At 41.3% G+C, this 18,308-nt stretch overlaps 1 protein-coding gene and 1 long non-coding RNA gene across 6 annotated transcripts in view; one reads left to right on the top strand and one right to left on the bottom strand.

Annotated features, from left to right (window-relative positions):
* PIEZO2 (piezo type mechanosensitive ion channel component 2) overlaps positions 1 to 18,308 on the top strand; it is a 440,872-nt gene that overhangs the window by 103,531 nt on the left and 319,033 nt on the right. The window lies entirely within an intron of this gene.
* Positions 15,210 to 16,174, bottom strand: LOC102152771. The gene is made up of 3 exons (XR_005362694.1): positions 15,984 to 16,174; positions 15,729 to 15,892; positions 15,210 to 15,461 (listed from the first exon to the last, which is right to left on the bottom strand). It is a non-coding gene; the product is annotated as an uncharacterized LOC102152771 (long non-coding RNA).

Genomic DNA, 18,308 nt, shown 5'->3' with positions numbered 1-18,308 from the left:
TACCAATGAAGAGATTTAAATATAGAGAAGTTACATAATTTATCCAAAGCCATAAAGTAATAAGCAAGAGGTGAAATCCATACAGGAACCCACACTTCTGACTTCTAATCCAGTGCTCTTTGCTTAGTACCATAGTGCTTTACTCGGCCCGGCTTTGTGTCTATGTGCCATAGATGCTTGGAGGAAGTTTGCGTAAGAAGCATGATCCTCCAGACCCCCGGAGTGTCGAAAAATGACAGGTGATGAGGAGAAAATGAATTGGGCCTAACACTTCTGGAATGGATGGAGATTCTCAAATAAGTCTCAAGACTTACACTTGGTGTGGTCAGTGGTTACCTTTTAATTTCCTGTCATTGAGGAAGTCTGGGTTAAAAACTAGGGAGAAAAATACAACTTAGAAATAATATTGCTCAGCTACATAGCTTGAAGACTTATGGCTTTTCCTTGCAAGGAGTTTACGTTATGCAAATATAATTTGATGAACTCTTTGTGAATAGGAGGTATGATGTTTATGGCTGTGTTATTTTATAGCGATTCTGGTGCCTGGGATCTGGGAAAAAGGAAAGCTATACAGGCTCTAATATTGCTAAAGTTCTCTTAAGGTGTGGTGAACATCTTTTATAGCGTTTGCGCCAACAGAAAAACAAGTGTGATACCATCCGTCTTGTGTTACTTCTGGCTTGTTTTACTTAACTGAGAAGTCGAGGTGTGTGTGCATGTATGAGTGCATGTGGTAAAGAGACATTCAGGTTCTTATTAGGACCAGAAGTGTTTTTTATTTGGGGAAACTCAAACTTGAAAAGAAGATGAGTTTGCCAAAACTAATTAATTAATTAATTAATTTTAAAAGATTTTATTTATTTATTTATTCATGAGACACACACACACACACACAGAGGCAGAGACACAGGCAGAGAGAGAAGCAGGCTCCATGCAGGGAGCCCGGTGTGGGACTTGATCCTGGGGCTCCAGGATCACACCCTGAGCTGAAGGCAGATGCTCAACCCTGAGCCAACCAGGCGTCCCAAGCAAAAATCATTTAAAAGTTTAATAATCCTACTTGGATGAAAAAGTGTTAGGTCCAATCCAGTTTGTCCTCATTATCTGTCATTTTTCAACCCACCTGGAGGTCTGGGAGATCGTGCTTCTAATTTTGCACACTTGATTGCACCTGAGAAGTCACAGAGTACCCAGTTATTCCCAGAGCTTTGGGGACTTCCATGGGGAATTATGGTCCTGAGAGAAATCCCAACAAGGTTATTAGGCTTCACTACTTCATCTTTCTTCAGGTAGGACACTTTGTCTGGCAGACTGCTGGCATGCCTGTCCCTGGTTTCACCTGCGTCTGTCAGCCAGGATGTCTTCTGGAAAGCAGGGCTGGAAGCACAGAAGGTCCTTTCAGAAGCAGTGGAAGGATGTCATCCTCTGTGTGTGTGTGTAATTCCCTCTCCTTCGAATCTACAACAAGCTTTCTCTTCTGCACCCTATGGGACATAATGTCTCAACTTTACAAGCAAGGGCTCCTCAGATATCTTCAGTTATTGGGGATATTCTGATAAGTGTGAATTGTGCCTCCAACCAGATTGTATTTTCCTTTTATTTTAACCTCTTTATAGGAGACAGAGTGAGAGCTCAATAGTTGCTTTGTAGTTTAGCTTCTTTTTCTTTTTCTTTTTTCCCCATCCCCTATTTCACCCATCCCCCTGCCCCCTCCCCTCTGGTAACTATCACATTGTTCTCTATAGTTAGGAGTCTATCTCTTGGTTTCTCTCTTTCTCTCTCTTTTTTTGTTCCTCTGTTCATTTTCTTTTCTTTCTTTTTTTTTTTTTGTTTCTTAAATTCCACATGTGAGTATATCATCCAGTATTTGTCTTTCTCTCACTTATTTGTCTTAGCATTATACTCTCTAGCTCCATTTGTGTCATCACAAATGACAAGATTTCCTTCTTTTGTATGGCTGAATAATATTCCATTGTGTATCTGTACACCATCTTTTTTTATCTATTTCCCAATTGATGGACACTTGGGTTGCTTCCATATCTTGGCCATGTTAATAATGCTGCAATAAACATTGAGGTGCACATATCTTTTCAAAATAGTGTTTTTGTTTTCTTTGGGTGAATACTCAATAGTGGAATTGGTGCATTATAAGGTAGTTCTACTTTGAACTACTTGAGGAATCTCCATGCTATTTTCCAGAGTGACTGCACCTCTTTGTATTCCAACAGTGCAAGAGGGTTCCCCTTCTCTGCATCCTCGCCAGCATCTGTTGTTTCTCATGTTGATTTTATTTTATTTTATTTTATTTTTAATTTTTGTTTATTTATGATAGTCAGAGAGGGGGAGAGAGAGAGAGAGAGGCAGAGACATAGGCAGAGAGAGAAGCAGGCTCCATGCACCGGGAGCCCGACGTGGGACTCGATCCCGGGTCTCCAGGATCGCGCCCTGGGCCAAAGGCAGGCGCCAAACCGCTGCGCCACCCAGGGATCCCCCCTCTCATGTTGATTTTAATCATTCTGACGGATGTAGCGTGATATCTCATTGTAGTTTTGATTTGCATTTATCTCCCTGATAATGAATAATGATGAGCATCTTTTCATCTGTCTGTTGGCCAGCTGGATGTCTTCTTTGGATAAATGTCTGTTCATGTCCTCTGCCTATTTTAAATTGGATTAATTGTATTTAGAGTGTTGAGTTGTATAGTTTAGCTTATTTTTAAATGGATAAATTATCAATACTAGTTTTCATTTCTGCTTCTAATCCACCTTTATTTTGCCAAATATAGGCTACCTGCTTTTGAGCTGAAATGATGGATTGTTCGGTAAATATGTGACTTACCTGTGATAAGTGTTACAACATGATTCTGTATGAGACTCCTGTTTTATGAGTTAGAGGCCTGGGATGTTTTTAAAAGTTCCAACTGTGAACACAAAGTGCTTAGACTTGAGTAAAGTGTATCCTTCCTATGGTGTGAGTGCAGTGTCTTGATTCATCATTCTCAAGAGTAGGATGTAACAGTGATCATCGGAATAACCTGGTCTGGCATGCAGATACTTACCTAATATTAGAATAATTCAGCATCAAGAAGATATAAATGTAATTCATTTTATTATGATTTTAGTGATACTTTCTTTCAATTTATCCCATAGGACATACCTAATAGGCCTGGACTGGTTACACAGGTAAAAGCAGCCTCTAATAAGTCAATGCCTTCAGTACTATCAAAAGGTTTATTATTTTTTTAAGATTTTATGTACTTATTCATGAGAGAGAGGCAGAGACACAGGCAGAGGGAGAAGCAAGCTCCATGCAGGGAGCCCAACATGGGACTCAATCCCAGGACTCCAGGATTGCACCCTGGGCCAAAGGCAGGCGCTAAACTGCTGAGCCACCCAGGGATCCCCTATCAAAAGGTTTATATAAAATATTTACATATATTTATCAAGTATAAATATTCAGTTCTTAAATCTATAACCCACTTTATTCCAAATAGATAAATCTAGGGATAAAGTTAATAGCCAAGGTTCTGCAGACTTTAGCAGAGGTGGGTTCATAGGAAACACCAAGCATTTTAGCAGCTAAGTAAAAAAGGGAAACCGCTAAAGAAGGCAGAGACCCTATGATGGAAAGCGTTAGGTTTCTCAGAAGTATAACAGTTCCTAATACTGTGGTGTAGAGTCCGTTCTTATTCATCCTCAGGACAGGGAGCCTGTGAGATGCTGTGACCCTCTTTCTTACAATCTCTTCAGGAAACAAAATTCTGGGGACTACACCCCCTGTAAGATAAAATTTAGATTCTTCAAGGGAACAGAGGATTGCATTTGTTTGCGGCTGAGATTCTCCATGCTGTAGTCACAGCACATTAGGCTGGCCAGCTGAATCTGTACCTAGGCCTCCAGTCGGCTGCACCTATGTGGATGAGGGCCTGGCATCGGGCAGCTCTGACCCGGTGTTGCAGAGCTCCCCCGGGGCTGCTCCTTAGCTTCCAGGCCATCCTCCAGACACCAACTTCTTGCCAACAGGCATAGATAGGGAGTGACAGAGATCTTGAATTGCTGCCCTCCAGCAGATACCTGGAGTATATAGACTATTGCTGCCCATTAGGAGAGAACCCAGTGGGCTCTTAGAGTCAGAGTGTCATGTTTTTTGGAAGATAGCTGATTGACAAGGAGCTGCTGCTCCTGGTTAGCACGGCCTCCCTACTCATCGTCATCTTACTGTTTAGCCCTCCGTGGACACTTTTCAGGGGGCAAAAGCAGCTTCCACTCCACATTGGTGGTCTTGGATGTTGTGTTCCCCTCACAGTTAGCCTGTGATTCCTGCACTGGAGGAGGCGCAGTGGCCTGCTGCTCTTCGGCCGCTGCACACTGCGTGCGAGATGTGCTCTTGGCCCAGAGGCTGGCCGGGCCCGCCGAGGAGGGGCTGCCTTGGCTCCGCGGGCTAAGGATGGTCTTGGGCCACCTCCTGACTCATTTCGAGTGTTGATGAAAAGCACAGCCTGGCAGTCAGGAAGCAGCCACTTGCTGAGCACACTATCCATGGCTTCAGAAGGATTATGACTGCGGGTACTTGACGCTAGCGGATTTTTTAAACAGGTGGAAACCGAGGTGTTTGCTTCAGTTCCACTCACGAGCAGGGAGTCAGCAGGGCTGGGCGGACACAATCCTAAAAAGATGGCACGTTTAATTTAATAAATAGACTTTCCTCCTTCCCCCAGTCCTTCCTTAAAAGAGAAAAGAATGTCATTCTGTTTGAGCCAGAAGGGAGTCAGGTGAAACTTTTGACTCAAACAGCTCAGGAGAGCTGGCCGGTGAGCATGACCTTTAGACACACCTGAAAGATGTGGTCAGCTCCAGCCATCCTTGCAAATGTGCATGCACAGCACCAGGGAAGAGGAAGCCACTCATGCATCCCGCCAAAGTCTTGGGGCTTTTCAAAACAGTGTCAGACATTAAAATGTGACCTTTTTTTGTCCCTTCAGTTTCAACTCAGCACGACGTTAGGATGAGTTTTTCAAATGTTGGGTTATGTAACCCAACCTAGTAAAACTCTGCAGGTAATATTTTTGCAGGGATGCTGGGGAAAAAAAAAAAACATTGTCAGCTTTGCAAATTCTTTGTGATTATGCACCTAATTATGTTAAAAATCCCATGCCTGTTCGGTCATATGCCAACTTTAAATCATATTTTGAGGTCCTCTGAGCAGCCGTTGTGAGAGCAATGCTTTTCCTCTCCACACGGCTGGGCTGCACCACAGAGAGTGTTTCGTTTCTGGCAGGAGAAACATGTGTCTGACTCTTGTTACGTTGTTTATGTTTTGAGACTGACTTTCTCAGTGAGCTGCAGTTATTTTGACATTAGGCTTTGGAGACAATTTCCAGGAGTCAAACGTTTGTCATGGAATGTGCCCCTCCAGCATCTTCTAGGTGGTGCTGTCAAAAAAAAAAAAAAAAAAAAAAAACATGGCAAAATGAGTCTTCCTCTAAGTCAACATTATGCTAACTTTGACATTAATCACACTTTAAATACAAATACATGACAGACAGATGGCTTGCACAGGGTCAGTGCCATATCTGTGTTAGACTGGCAGGAAAGAGATGGGCATCGCCAGCTAGCATCGACCTGAATTGCTAGTGGTCTAGTGTCTACACTCAGAAATTCCATAAACTTGGAATCAAATCCTGCCTTCTCCACTGCATAATCTCAGGCTTCGGTAAGCCACATTGTGCCTCTAAACCTTGGTTTCCTCATTTGTAAAATGAAGATTAAACTAGTACCCACTTGGTCTAATGTGTCATTTAAGGCCAGTGTTTCTTTATGGATCTTTTTATGGATCTTCTATCTGGATGATCTAACCACTGATGTAAGTGGGTTGATAAGCCCCCTACTGTTATTATATTAGGGCACACTTCTTCTTTTATGTCTGTCAGTGTTTGCTTTATATATTTAGGTGCTTCTGTGTTAGACACATAAATATTTATGAACATATGTCCTTTTCTTAGATCGGCCTCCTTTATCATTAAGTAATGCCCTTCTTTGTCTTTTGTTATAGTGGCTTTTTCTTTAAAAAAAAGATTTTATTTGTTTATTTGACAGAGAGGGAGAGAGCACAAGCAGGGGGAGCAGCAGGCAGAGGGAGAGAAGAGGCAGAAGTAAGCTCTCCCCTGAGCAAGGAGCCTGATGTGGGGCTCCATCCCAGGACCCTGGGATCATGACCTGAGCTGAAGGCAGACACGTAACTGACCAAGCCACCTGGCGCCCCTTATAGTCTTTGTTTTAAGGTTGATTTTGTCTAATATGAGTATTGTTACACTGGCTTTCTTTTTCACTTCCATTTGCACAAAATATCTTTTCTTATCCCTTCACTTTCACCTGCGTGTGTCTTTAGCTTTGAAGTGAGTCTCTCATAGGCAGCATATAAATGGAACTTATTTTTTCATCCATTCCACCATCCTCTATCTTTTGATTAGAACATTTAGTCCATTTATATTTAAAGTAATTGTTGGTAGATACGTAGTTATTTGTTAATTTTTTCTGGTTGTTTTTGCAGTTCTTCTTTGCTCCTTTCTTCATCTCTTGGTTTCTCCTTTTGTGGCTTAATGGTTTTCTTTAGTGCTATGTTTGGGTTCCTTTCTTCTTGTGTATTTATTGTAAGTTTTGGGTTGTAGTTACCGTGAGGTTTATGTATATGTATGTGTATATACAGAAAAGTTTAAGATGAAAGTCACTTAAATTTGACTGCATTCTAAAAGCATTACATTTTTTTTGCCCCATCCCCATTTTATGTCTTAGACGTCATATTTTACATCTTTTTATTATGTGGGTCTCTTAACTTATTACACGTCCCTTAATTGCAACAACCTATTATAGTTGTAGTCAATTTTACTATTTTTTGTCTTTTAGTCTTCATAATAACTTTTTAAGTGGCTGATTCACTGCTTTTATTATATAATTGCCTTTACTAGTGAGATTTTTTTTCTTTCATATATTCTCTTTATTTCTAGTGATGGCCTTCTCTTTTCTGCTGAAAGAGCATCCTTTAACATTTTTGTGTAAGGCTGTTTTAGTATTGATGAACTCCTTTAGCTTTTGCTTGTCTGGAAAACTCTTTTTAAAAAAAATATGTTATTTATTTATTCATGATAGAGAGAGAGAGAGACAGAGAGAGAGAGAGAGAGAGAGAGAGAGAATAAGAGAGAGAGAGAGAGAGAGGCAGAGACACAGGCGGAGGGAGGAGCAGGCTCCATGCTGGGAGCCCGACGTGGGACTCGATCCTGGGACTCCAGGATCGCGCCCTGGGCCAAAGGCAGGTGCTAAACCTCTGAGCCACCCAGGGATCCCCTGGAAAACTCTTTATGTCTCCTTCAGCTCTGAACCTTGTTGGGTAGAGTATCCTTGATGGTATTCTCTCATACACTGTTGGTAAAAATGTAAATTGATGCTGACACTATGGAAAACAGTGTGAAGGTTCCTCAATTAATTAAAAATAAAACTACCATACAATTTAGCAATTTCATTTCTGGTGATTTATTCAAAGAAAACAAAATCACCAATTTGAAGAGATATATGCACCTATATGTTCATTGCAGTACTATTTATTGGTATCCAAGATATGGAAGCAACGCTGTGTCCATTGTTAGACGAATGGATAAAGATATGGTGTGTGTGTATATAAATATACATACATACACATCCTGGGATATCACTCAGCTTTAAAATATGAAATCTTGCCATTTATGACAACAGGGATGGACTGAGAGGGTATTATGCTAAGTGAAGTAAGTCAGATGGAGAGAGATAAATATTGTGTGATTTCACTTATATGTAGAATCTAAACAAACAAACAAACAAATGAGCAAACAAAACAGAAACAGACTTATAGATACAGGAAAGAAACTGTTGGTTACCTGAGGCAGAAGAGGTTATTAGTGGGTGAAATAGGTGAAGGGGATTGAAAGGTTCAAACTCCAGTTATAAAATAAATAAATCATAGGGATGTAATGTACAGCATAGAGAATATAGTCAATAATATTATAGTAATTTTTAATGGTGATAGTAAGATTTATCATGATTTGTCATGAGGATCATTCTGTAACATGAAAATATTGAACCACTACTATGTACACCTGAAGTTAATAGGCTATAGTATGTTAATTATACTTCAATTAAAAAAAAAAAAAAACAACAGTACCCACCTCAGTGTCATAAGGAGCATTCAGTGACACAATATGCCAGGCTCAGAGCAAGTTCTTAATAGATATTAGCTATCATTATTTCCCTAACTGTCCATATCTGACCAGTTAGAAGAAGGGTGACTGACACCATTGGTCACTTTTACCTTCATTCCTTCTTTTCCTGGGCTGTGAGTTGAGCACTATCTTTGAATGGAAGGGTCTCAGGACCTTGAATTCCCATTCCTTGTCCATATGCCAACCAGAGTGGCTAAAGTATTTACACTTGCTCTAGGGCAGTCCCAGAATAGCTCCCTGTACTAAGAAAGTATGGGCTGAGGTTGAGTGAGTCTTTATTCCCAGGTGAGGGAAGGCTATAACGGGCAGATGCTATTACCTTCTGTCTGCAGACACGGAAATGAATGGCCAGTAGTGGTGTCAATGTCACTGATTCCTTTTCAGAAATCTCTGTGGCCTAGTTAAGAGACCCCTGAGCTTTGTTTCAAATGTTGTCTTCTATCCTTCAGACCATACTGGAGACCTGAAAATCAATGTTGGAACTGAAAGCTATCTGCTGCTGTATTTATTGGAGTTTTAAATTCCTTCCATTCACAAAGGTTTTTTTTTTTTTTATTTCATAGTCTTATTCTTCAAATTAAATAAAATAATTAATATCAAGTATTTCTGGCACATGACAGGTCTTCAGAAGTGTTAGTTCTCATTATTATTATCATCATTAGAATCAGATGTAAATATGTGTGTGTGTGTGTGTGTGTGTGTGTGCACTCATGAGAAAGAGTTTTGAAGATGTGGTGGTGAAAATAAAGGGTTAGGCTGATATTCATCTGGCATGCACCTGTGCAGCTAAATGGATTCTAGAGAATTAAAATATAACCAATAGGCTAATAAATAGCCATTGCCCTGAGCCCCATCCCCACTGCCCTAATGTCCCAGTTCTCAACACGTCCAACACCTCCTCCATGACCATGAGACCACCTTATGATATAGCATCTAGAGGGTTACACTTGACTCATCCAAAGACCCGCAGAACCCTTCCCCAGTGATAAAACTAGCATTAGTTCTGAGCATATGGTTTCTGGGTCAGACTGGTGTTAAGTAACTTGAATATTATTAATGGAAAAATTATAAAAATATAAAAATAGGACAACTTGAGTATTAACTTTGTGGAAATTAAAATATCAAAATAGTAAGCTCCAGAGTTGTAAAATTCAGCTGCTTTGGGAAGCGAGTGGGCCAATTAAAAATTCTAGTAGACTTCACCAACAGTTTTTCTGATATAAAATCTGAGAATTAAGAGTAGGATATAATTTTAAAAATCATGATGTGTGAAATTTATTTTCTTGTAGACAAAAAGTAGACCTGTTCAAGATCCTGATGGGCCAATTAGAAAATTACAAAAGCAAGATTTTATCATCGTGAAGTAGTTTATTTGAGATTGACTCTGGAATTCTACTAAAAGTATAAATGCTTTTCACAGAGCAACTAGAACAAAACCCAAGTTAATAAAAAAAGTGATTATTTAGTGAAATACCTTTCTGTAGATGCTCATCTTTATGGACATACTTTACAGGCTCAATAAATGATTCATCTTGAATGTGCCCAGCCCTGGACTAGGTCTTGCCAAGAATCTACAAGTGGACAGCACCACTCCTGCCTAGACAACCTGGGTCCTCAACACGGACCCAGAGGAGACCAGAGTTTCTGGCCCTTCACTGGGGAGGGAGCCAAGCTGACATTGTATTTGGCTTTTGGAAACCAGGATGGAAGTAAAACTTGATGAAGCTATCTGGTGAATAAATGCTAGGGCTTTCTAACTGATATTGGGCACTCCTAATTACATTGGGCAGTTGCCTGATCTTGGACAAAGTCACCTACTTGGGCCTTCCTTTTCTCATCACAGGGTCAGGGGTTGAACTCAAGGAGTACATAAGGACACTTCTAAATAATAAAGGAAAGGTGGTCCCAAAACTAAAGGAAAATTTATAGAGAATACTAAGAAGAAATGCTGATTTTTCTTGATTCCTAGATATATTTTTCTTTTTGTTTTGGAATTTTGAAAATTATAAAATGGCTCATAATGGAGGAGCAAGCTGTCTTATAGTCTCTACTTCCATCACACCTGTGGATTTGACCATGGATAGTATCTATTCAGATGCTTGATGCCTTAGGTGAATTTGTTTACATAAGAGCACTACAAGGACAGGTAAAATAAGATAAAAATTAAGAGAGAGGCAAACTATAAGAAACACCAAGCTCTAAGAAACAAACTGAAGGTTGTTGGAGGGCAGGGGAGTGCAGGGTTGGGGTAACTGTGTGAGGCATTAAGGAGGGCACTTGATGTAATGAGCCCTGGGTGTTATTTGCAACTGACGAATTACTAAATTCTACCTCTGAAACTAAAACAAAAAACACAGAGAGATTGATTTCTTGGCTGAAATTTTGGATGGTAACATGTCACTTAAAATTCTTTAGAAATAGCATAGTATGAGAAGCATTGGCATTGAAAGATGTGTATGCAGAATACTGTCTTCTTACATTACTTAAAGGCAATAAGAATCCCCAAATTTTTCAGAAGAGATAAAATCTTTTCAGGCTGGTTAAAGTCATTCAGATCAATTCATGCATATTGCTGCCCACTGAAGGGGACAGACCATCCCCAGGGAAGGTGACAGTGATTGTAGTTACTGATTGGGTTCAGTGCTGTGAAGAAGATGAGGGCAGTGGTGTGAGAGAGGAAACAGGTGCTGGAGGAGTCACCTTCTTTAGAGGGACAGGTAAGGTGTCTCTGATGAAGGAAGAAAAGCCAGCCAAGTGAAGAATGGGGCAGAGTGGGGACACAGAGGGGATCCTCCTGGAGGGAGAGAACTATACATGCCTGTTGGCCTGTGGAGGAACGGGGTGGGGGGGGCTGAGTGGCTGGCATGGACAGGAGTGAGAGATGCCCAGAGCCGGAGCTCTGATGATAATCAAGGCTGTGTAGTCTCTGGCCAAGAATTTAGATGCTATTCTAAGTGCAGTGGAGAACCCTTAATGAGTTGTAAGCAGGAGAATGGTCTTATGTGCTGTTTTAAGGATTATAACTATGCAAGGTGATGGATGTTAACTGAACATACTTTGCTAATCATTTCACAATATATACACCACCACGTCAGTATGTTGTGCACCTAGAACAAACACAACACTACATGTCAAGCATAGCTCAACATACAGAAAACAACCCGTCCAAGGCTGGAGTGGGAAGAGAAATGAAAACGGGGGGCGGAGGCAGGACCAGCTGGGGAGCGGGGCCGGCTGGGGGCTGGGCCAGCATGGGGACAGCAGCCACAGGGGCAGACCTTTGTCATCTGTTTGGGAGAGGAGAGTTAAAGAAGTCCTTGGTTTCAAGTTTTGAGCAACTGGCTGGGTGGTGGTGCACATTTACTGAAATGAAGGTAGTGCAGAGCTCATGGAGGAAAACTCAGTTTCCTTTTAGATGTGATATGTTTGGGTTGGCAAGGAATCTGCCAAACAGTGCTGCCATGTGGGCCAAATTCAGATATAATTTCAAGTGGAATATGAAGAAAGCCTAGGTTAAATTTTAACTGTGATTGTGGGAATTTAATGTAATATCCTGGTAATCTTATGCTATTATAAATTAGTAAAATTTTACAGTTAGCATGGTGTTGCGCAGCTGTTGCTGAAGTCACTGATGGTGTAGCTTGCAATCCCCGTTGCTTTAGATGTAAAGTAAAACGCTCCCTGCCATCATAGCTAATTTTCTTTCAAGTCTATTCCTGGGACATTGACCGTGGTCTTTGGCATGGGGGCACTTGATGAATTTTTGCTAAGGAAATGAACTAGTAGGTCTTTTGATAAAGTACCAAGTACAAGAAAGTCCAAGATTAATGATCTCAACACTGTGGTCAACTCTGGGTGGCCACATACTACTCAAAACTGCTCAGACTGTCAGTTGTATCTCTTTCCAAAATATCTTAGGATCTATCCAAGGTAACACAAATGCCTAAAATGGCAGACTTTGTGGTCTGGCTCCACTTTGTCACACATCATCATGGGAGATGTTAAAGTAAACCTCAGTGACTATGCTGTCACTCGAACATGATGCTCCTGCCCTCTATAAGATGCCCCAAGTGCAGCAAAGCCTGGTTTCTTTCCTGGAATTTGATTCTGCAAGCAGAATACCAACTGGAACTTCTCAGAAGTACATCTCAGGGTGCCACCACACCTAAATATGAATGTGAGCATCAGATCTGTAAACAGAAGTCCCCACTTGCTTGTCGTTCTGTGACAGCACTTGTGGAAACTTAGGGACTTTATTTGCAGGTCCCCCTGAACTGACCATGAATAGCAAATCTCCTGGTTTTGTGGTGTCCTTCTCAGGTAGGGTTTTTGAAGAATTTAGCAAAAAAGATCTTATTTTAGTAAAACTCTTTTAGACTGCTTAACAATTAAGTCTGTTCTGCTATTTCAGAAAGAAAAAAAAAAGCAATGTAAAAACCTCTTAAATGGAAAAAACCACTTACCAAGTCATAAGCTGAGACTCCAGTATTGAGCTGAAACTCTAAATGATATATCAAGATCACTATTAGACCTGGAGTTACAGTGAATGGCTATTTTCACTTAATGCTAATGATTTCTATGTTTGTTTGCACAGCATAATTGTGAAAGAATTCCCCAAATGGAACTTAAGCTCCGCTGAACTTCCATTGTCCATCAACCAATTACCTATGACAGATGTTTAAATTACATTTTCTCCAGGTTTTTGTTTCTTTTTAAAGATACCAACAGTGGTTTCTGAAGAAACCCATGCAAATAAAATGTGAAGTTGAAGATCGTTCCAGATGATTTTTACATATGGCTCTCATACAAAGCTTAGGTTATATTGAAAATTAAATTTTAAATGATATTTCCCATTTCACTGTCAATTTGATTTTTTTTTAACCTCTTGAGCCCTATGACCAAAGTTCCCAGACAGGAGCATTCGAGGCGGCCTGGTGGTCCCTGCAGTATTTGCTTGACTAGTTTGAGTAGCCCCTCATTTGTTCAGGAATGCGTTCAGCAGATCTGGGTCCTCCCTTGACAGGAGCTAAGAGATCAGGGTTCACAGTTAGCTCTTTCTGTTTGTTTTCATCTCTTCAGGTCTTATCCTCACTCTGGGGGCTGTTCCATCAGCCACCCCCTGTGTGTTCTGGCGCTTTCTTCAGTTTGCCTGAATTCCTCTCTATCATTAGAGTGTGATTGAGCTCACATTTCTTACACAGTTGAGCAATTGACTGCTCTGTGATATTTCATTTATGTTGGTCTTGTGTCACCAAATAGTTTGTAAGGTGCTCTCCAGCAGAGCCAAATCTAATAAGCATAAATCCTGTACAGGACTTGGAAGGGATTTACACCAGTTCAGTTGCTGCCATAGATACTTATATTTGCTTCTTTCCAGGGGATTGGGCTTTCCTTTTTATCTCCTTCCTTCTGCATGAGTCAGTTCTACACACATTTAATAAATGCATCTTTTCCCCTCATCCTGTCAGGGAGCTGAAAATGCAGAGCTGAATGTGATGTGGTCTGTGTTTTAAGCCACTTACATGTTAGTTGGGGAGACAGATACATCAGGAATTAATTTAATACATGATACATAAGCAAAGCAATGTAATTTTGAAGACAGTGTTGGGGAGATATAAGTGAAGCATTTGAGCCTTTGGGAATTCAGGGGAAAGATTGAGCAGGTGAGGGGCAGTGGAGGGAGTTCTAGACAGAGGATGAAGCCCTAAGAAGCTAAGCAGTAGTTTGGTAAGTGGAGTTCAGTCTATCCAGAGCACTGGGAGGAGCACCGAGAGCAAAAATACATGCTTATCAGGGCCTTGCCCTTAGTTTGGTTTTACTATTTGCTAGTAGATTCCAGACAAGGAGTCCTAGAAGATGGAAATGTGGATGAGATCAGGTCACAGATTATGCCCAGGATCTTGGAGCTATCCAAGGCATCGAAGCCATGGAAGGGTTCTACGTACATGAGAATGGCTAACTTTGGGTAACATTGAGACCCAGGGAGGTTACCAGAAACATTGTTTCCATTCTGATACACTTTGGCTAGATTTGTTTAGTTGTGCAACAGACTCTAAATGCAACCACAGTTTCAAAATATTAATGAAAATAAGCATAATGTGTGAAAAAATTAAAGACAATCACCCAGAACAGCTCCAGACTGTGTGCTTTGTCATTTCTTTGGTGGCCTTGGGTATTAGTAATGGCTTCTGGTGCAACTTAAAAGCACATTCGTAAAGAAGGGGCTCATCAGGAGGGCTCCCCCACCCCCAGCTGAATACTAGAGAGATCCTTGTAAACTTGGAGGGCAGTGCATTCTCTTGGTCTCACTACCAACCAGTTGACAAGAATTGGGAGGGCCATCACTTCTGACCTGTAACTATGTGGAACCACTCTAAAAACAAGAATTGGGAGGGCCATCACTTCTGACCTGTAACTATGTGGAACCACTCTAAAAACGGGGCCCCAGGGATCCCTGGGTGGCGCAGTGGTTTAGCGCCTGCCTTTGGCTCAGGGCGGGATCCTGGAGACCTGGGATCGAATCCCACGTCGGGCTCCCGGTGCATGGAGCCTGCTTCTCCCTCTGCCTATGTCTCTGCCTCTCTCTCTCTCTCTCTCTCTCTCTGTGACTATCATAAATAAATAAATTAATTTAAAAAAAAATAAAAAAATAAAAAAAATAAAAACGGGGCCCCAGCAGGGACTGGTGTCCCCTGAGGCTTGATGTTGAGTGGAACCCAGAGTTGAAAACATGTGGAATTAAGACTAGCTCCATCTTCTGCATTTACTGACTCAGCGAGAGTTGTGCACTATTCAACTGGGGCCAGCCAAATCTTCCCCCAGCCACTGCGTAGGGGAGAGTAAATTAGGGAACTTTCTCATTTTCTGAACAGTTGTCCATGGAGGGCCTGAGCTCCTTAAGGGGCCTCCTTTTGTGTCTTCACAGTCTTACTGAGGGCCAGGCATTCAGGAAATGTCAGAGTCAAAAACAGGGAGCCTTTTAATTCCAGAAAGGCAAAGAAACACATCCATCCTGGGATGGTGAAGGGAACAGAGTTCCCTGAGCTCTTCTGGGATAAGACCGCCAGCATTCCCCTTGCCCTTTGGAAGCCCACTGTCTCTTTCCAGGTTTTCCCTGTACTCCCTGGACTAGAGGAGTTGAGACCCGAGATCCTGGCTCCACTAGGAACTTGCTGTGCATCCGTGGGGAATCCTCTCAAACCCTGAATATTTCCTATAAGACAACAAATACACATGTCAGCCTTTACCTCACATAAGATTTGTCAGGATCAAAAACCATAAGACACATATATTGTTGACTTACTATTTAAAAGACACTGCTTCAAGAGTGTTATATATTTTATTTTGTTTTATTTTACTTTAAGAGTATTATATATTATTACAATATATAATATGACCAAAAAATGAGGAGGATATGTCAGTTACCATCTTTATTTTACAGATGATGAGGACAGAGGGTAGCAAAAGTGTAAGGACTCACCACTCTTAACTGTAGTTGCTGGGATGTGAATGAAGGCAGTTTGGCATAGATTACATTCCTCCTCACTACAGTCAGCCTCGCTCCCCCAAAGAGCTGACATCTACAGAAAAGCTTAGGTATAAAATGAAGGTCCACCTCACATGGTAGATATGTTCTGCGTTCACCTGTAAGGCAAAAATTACATACTGTAAATATTACTTTTAAAACTCTTAAATAGATATTAAATCTTTTCTCCTTTCTTCCCTCCCTCTTTACTTCTCCCCCATTCTTCTTTTTCCTTTTCTTTTGCAGCCAAGTACAGATATTTTTATTTATGTAATTAAACAGAATTGTGCACGCTGAAGCTCCAGTATTCTATTCACATGTAAGGTCATTATGTAGTTGTTATGGATTGAATTGTGCCCTTGAAGTTAGTATGTTGAAGCCATTGTCCCCATATGACTGTGTTGGGGGTGGGGCCGCTGTGGAGGTAATTAGGGTTTATGAGGTCATAAGGGCTTGCCCTAATCCAACAGGACTGCTTTCATAAGAGGAGGAGGAGAGATGAGAGACATTGCACACACACGGGTTGTCACACATCTCTCTGAGGACATAGCAAGACGGTAGCCATCTACAAGCCAAGGAGAGAAGCCTCAGGAGAAAATCCCTGCCAACACCTTGATTCTGAACTTCTAGCCCCCACATTTACTTGTGAGAAGGCATATTTCCAAGTCATTAGTGTGTGGTACTTTGTTATGACAGCCTGAGCAAATGAAAACAGTAGAAATATGCCTGACATACTGCCTTGCTCTTTACTGACTTTGCTTCTAGTGTAATTTTTAAAGAGTTCACTTTTTTTCCCCTTGGAACAATAACTGAGCAATTTTCTTGAGGATGCTGCTATTGTTGCACCCTGCCCAAAGATCATGCTATGCCACTGCATGCAGCCCTGCATGGGCAGGATGCCATGCCTCTAGGGATCCAAGAACTGGAAGCAGTGGCAACATCTATTCAATTGTAAACACCCTCCTCCTGCCCTACTCTTTCATGCAACCAGTCTGCTTGCCAAAAGTGAGTGAGCCTTGGTGGAGACAGGTCATAAGCATTGCAAACTTTGCAGCCATAGGAGATTGCAAACACCGGGTGAACGCATGGAGTTTGCTCATGAGCTGCTCTCCTGCGGACCCATCTTATTTTTTGGAAGCCTTGCTGAAGTGCTCGAGGAACAACTGGAAAAAGGAAAGGCCAAAAGATGTTGTCAAGTATACTGGGCTCCTGGACAATCGCTTTAAGGTTGAGATGAATGGCGCCAAGTCTGGGCAGGGTGTTTCCCTCACTTATGCTTGTAATTCCCAGTTCTAGAATAATGCCTAGCACACTGGAGGTGTTCACATGTACACGCTGAGTAGATTGAGGTTATGAAGGTACCGATGTAAAGGACACAGGTTTCTCATTCATTCTTTCAGCAGTTTTAGTGTGGGCTAGATACTGAGATCTGAGGAAAAGGAAGTTCCCAGATGCCACATGTAGGGCTTTGATGACTCTGTGTCTCATCCTTGAGAGAATGCATGGCGGAGGAGGAAAGCCATCAGAGGATGGAGCATTAGGATCTGCCCAGAAGCTCATCCCACATTCCCAACACCACACCAGTAAAGCATGCACATTGAGCCTGTGGGACCCAGAGGAGGAGAGAAGAAGACAGACATTCTTTCAGAAGCACCCAGACTGCATGGACTGCATGTGGTAGGATGCTTTCGTTGAAGGGAAAAGAAAGTGTTTTCTCCAGAGTGGAGGACATGGGGAAACTGGAAGTGACAACATTACTTTCCATTTCACTCCATGAAAAACCAGCTTGAGTTCTTCCAAGAGGGGATTACCCATTTCCTTGGCACCTATGATGGGCACCTTTGGGTTGAGTTATGATTTTGAGCTGGTTAAGGTGGTATAGTTCAGGAACAGGTGGGAATGGTTGAAGTTTCCTTTTTTATGAACCAGAAAATAAGTGTAGACCCCTTCAGTGGGGTTTGGGTTTATCTCCTAGCCCAGACAACATGCTTCATATGGTGGAGCTACACCTGTTGGTGCTCCTGGACTAGGCAAGTATGTCCACTTCAGGATATGAAATAGTTGTAATCCCTCTCTGCTTTCTCACCTGTTCACTTCTTATCCTTTTTTGTTTTTCTTTAGGGTTCATGTTTACTTATTTCTTTTATTTATTTTTTTTGTTTTGAAAGACAACAAAAAAAAATAACTCAAAGTATAAGACAGAAGAATACGATAGCAGGTTAGTCACTTTCTTATAAAATAATGAATCTCAAGAATTCTTAAAGCTCCCTGTGAGGCCTTGGGCTTCAAGAAAGGATTATAGTAGTGAGACCCACTAACTGTTTAAAAATACAGGGCTGACTTTGTGAAATATAAAGTATGAGTTTGGCTGTCCCTTATTCCCAACTTCTATTTAGTGGTTAGAAAACTGCTAGAGACCTGTGATATTAATATTTTCAAAACACTACTCTGCAATTATGAGCAGTTTGGACAAGAGCTGTCTGCCATGATCTTATCCATAGCCCCAAGACCTATGAGTGTTACTTTTTTTCTAGA

Source organism: Canis lupus, chromosome 7 (genome assembly GCF_011100685.1).
Source record: "Canis lupus familiaris isolate Mischka breed German Shepherd chromosome 7, alternate assembly UU_Cfam_GSD_1.0, whole genome shotgun sequence".
Lineage (NCBI taxonomy): Eukaryota > Metazoa > Chordata > Mammalia > Carnivora > Canidae > Canis > Canis lupus.
This window is presented reverse-complemented; position numbering and strand designations above follow the sequence as displayed.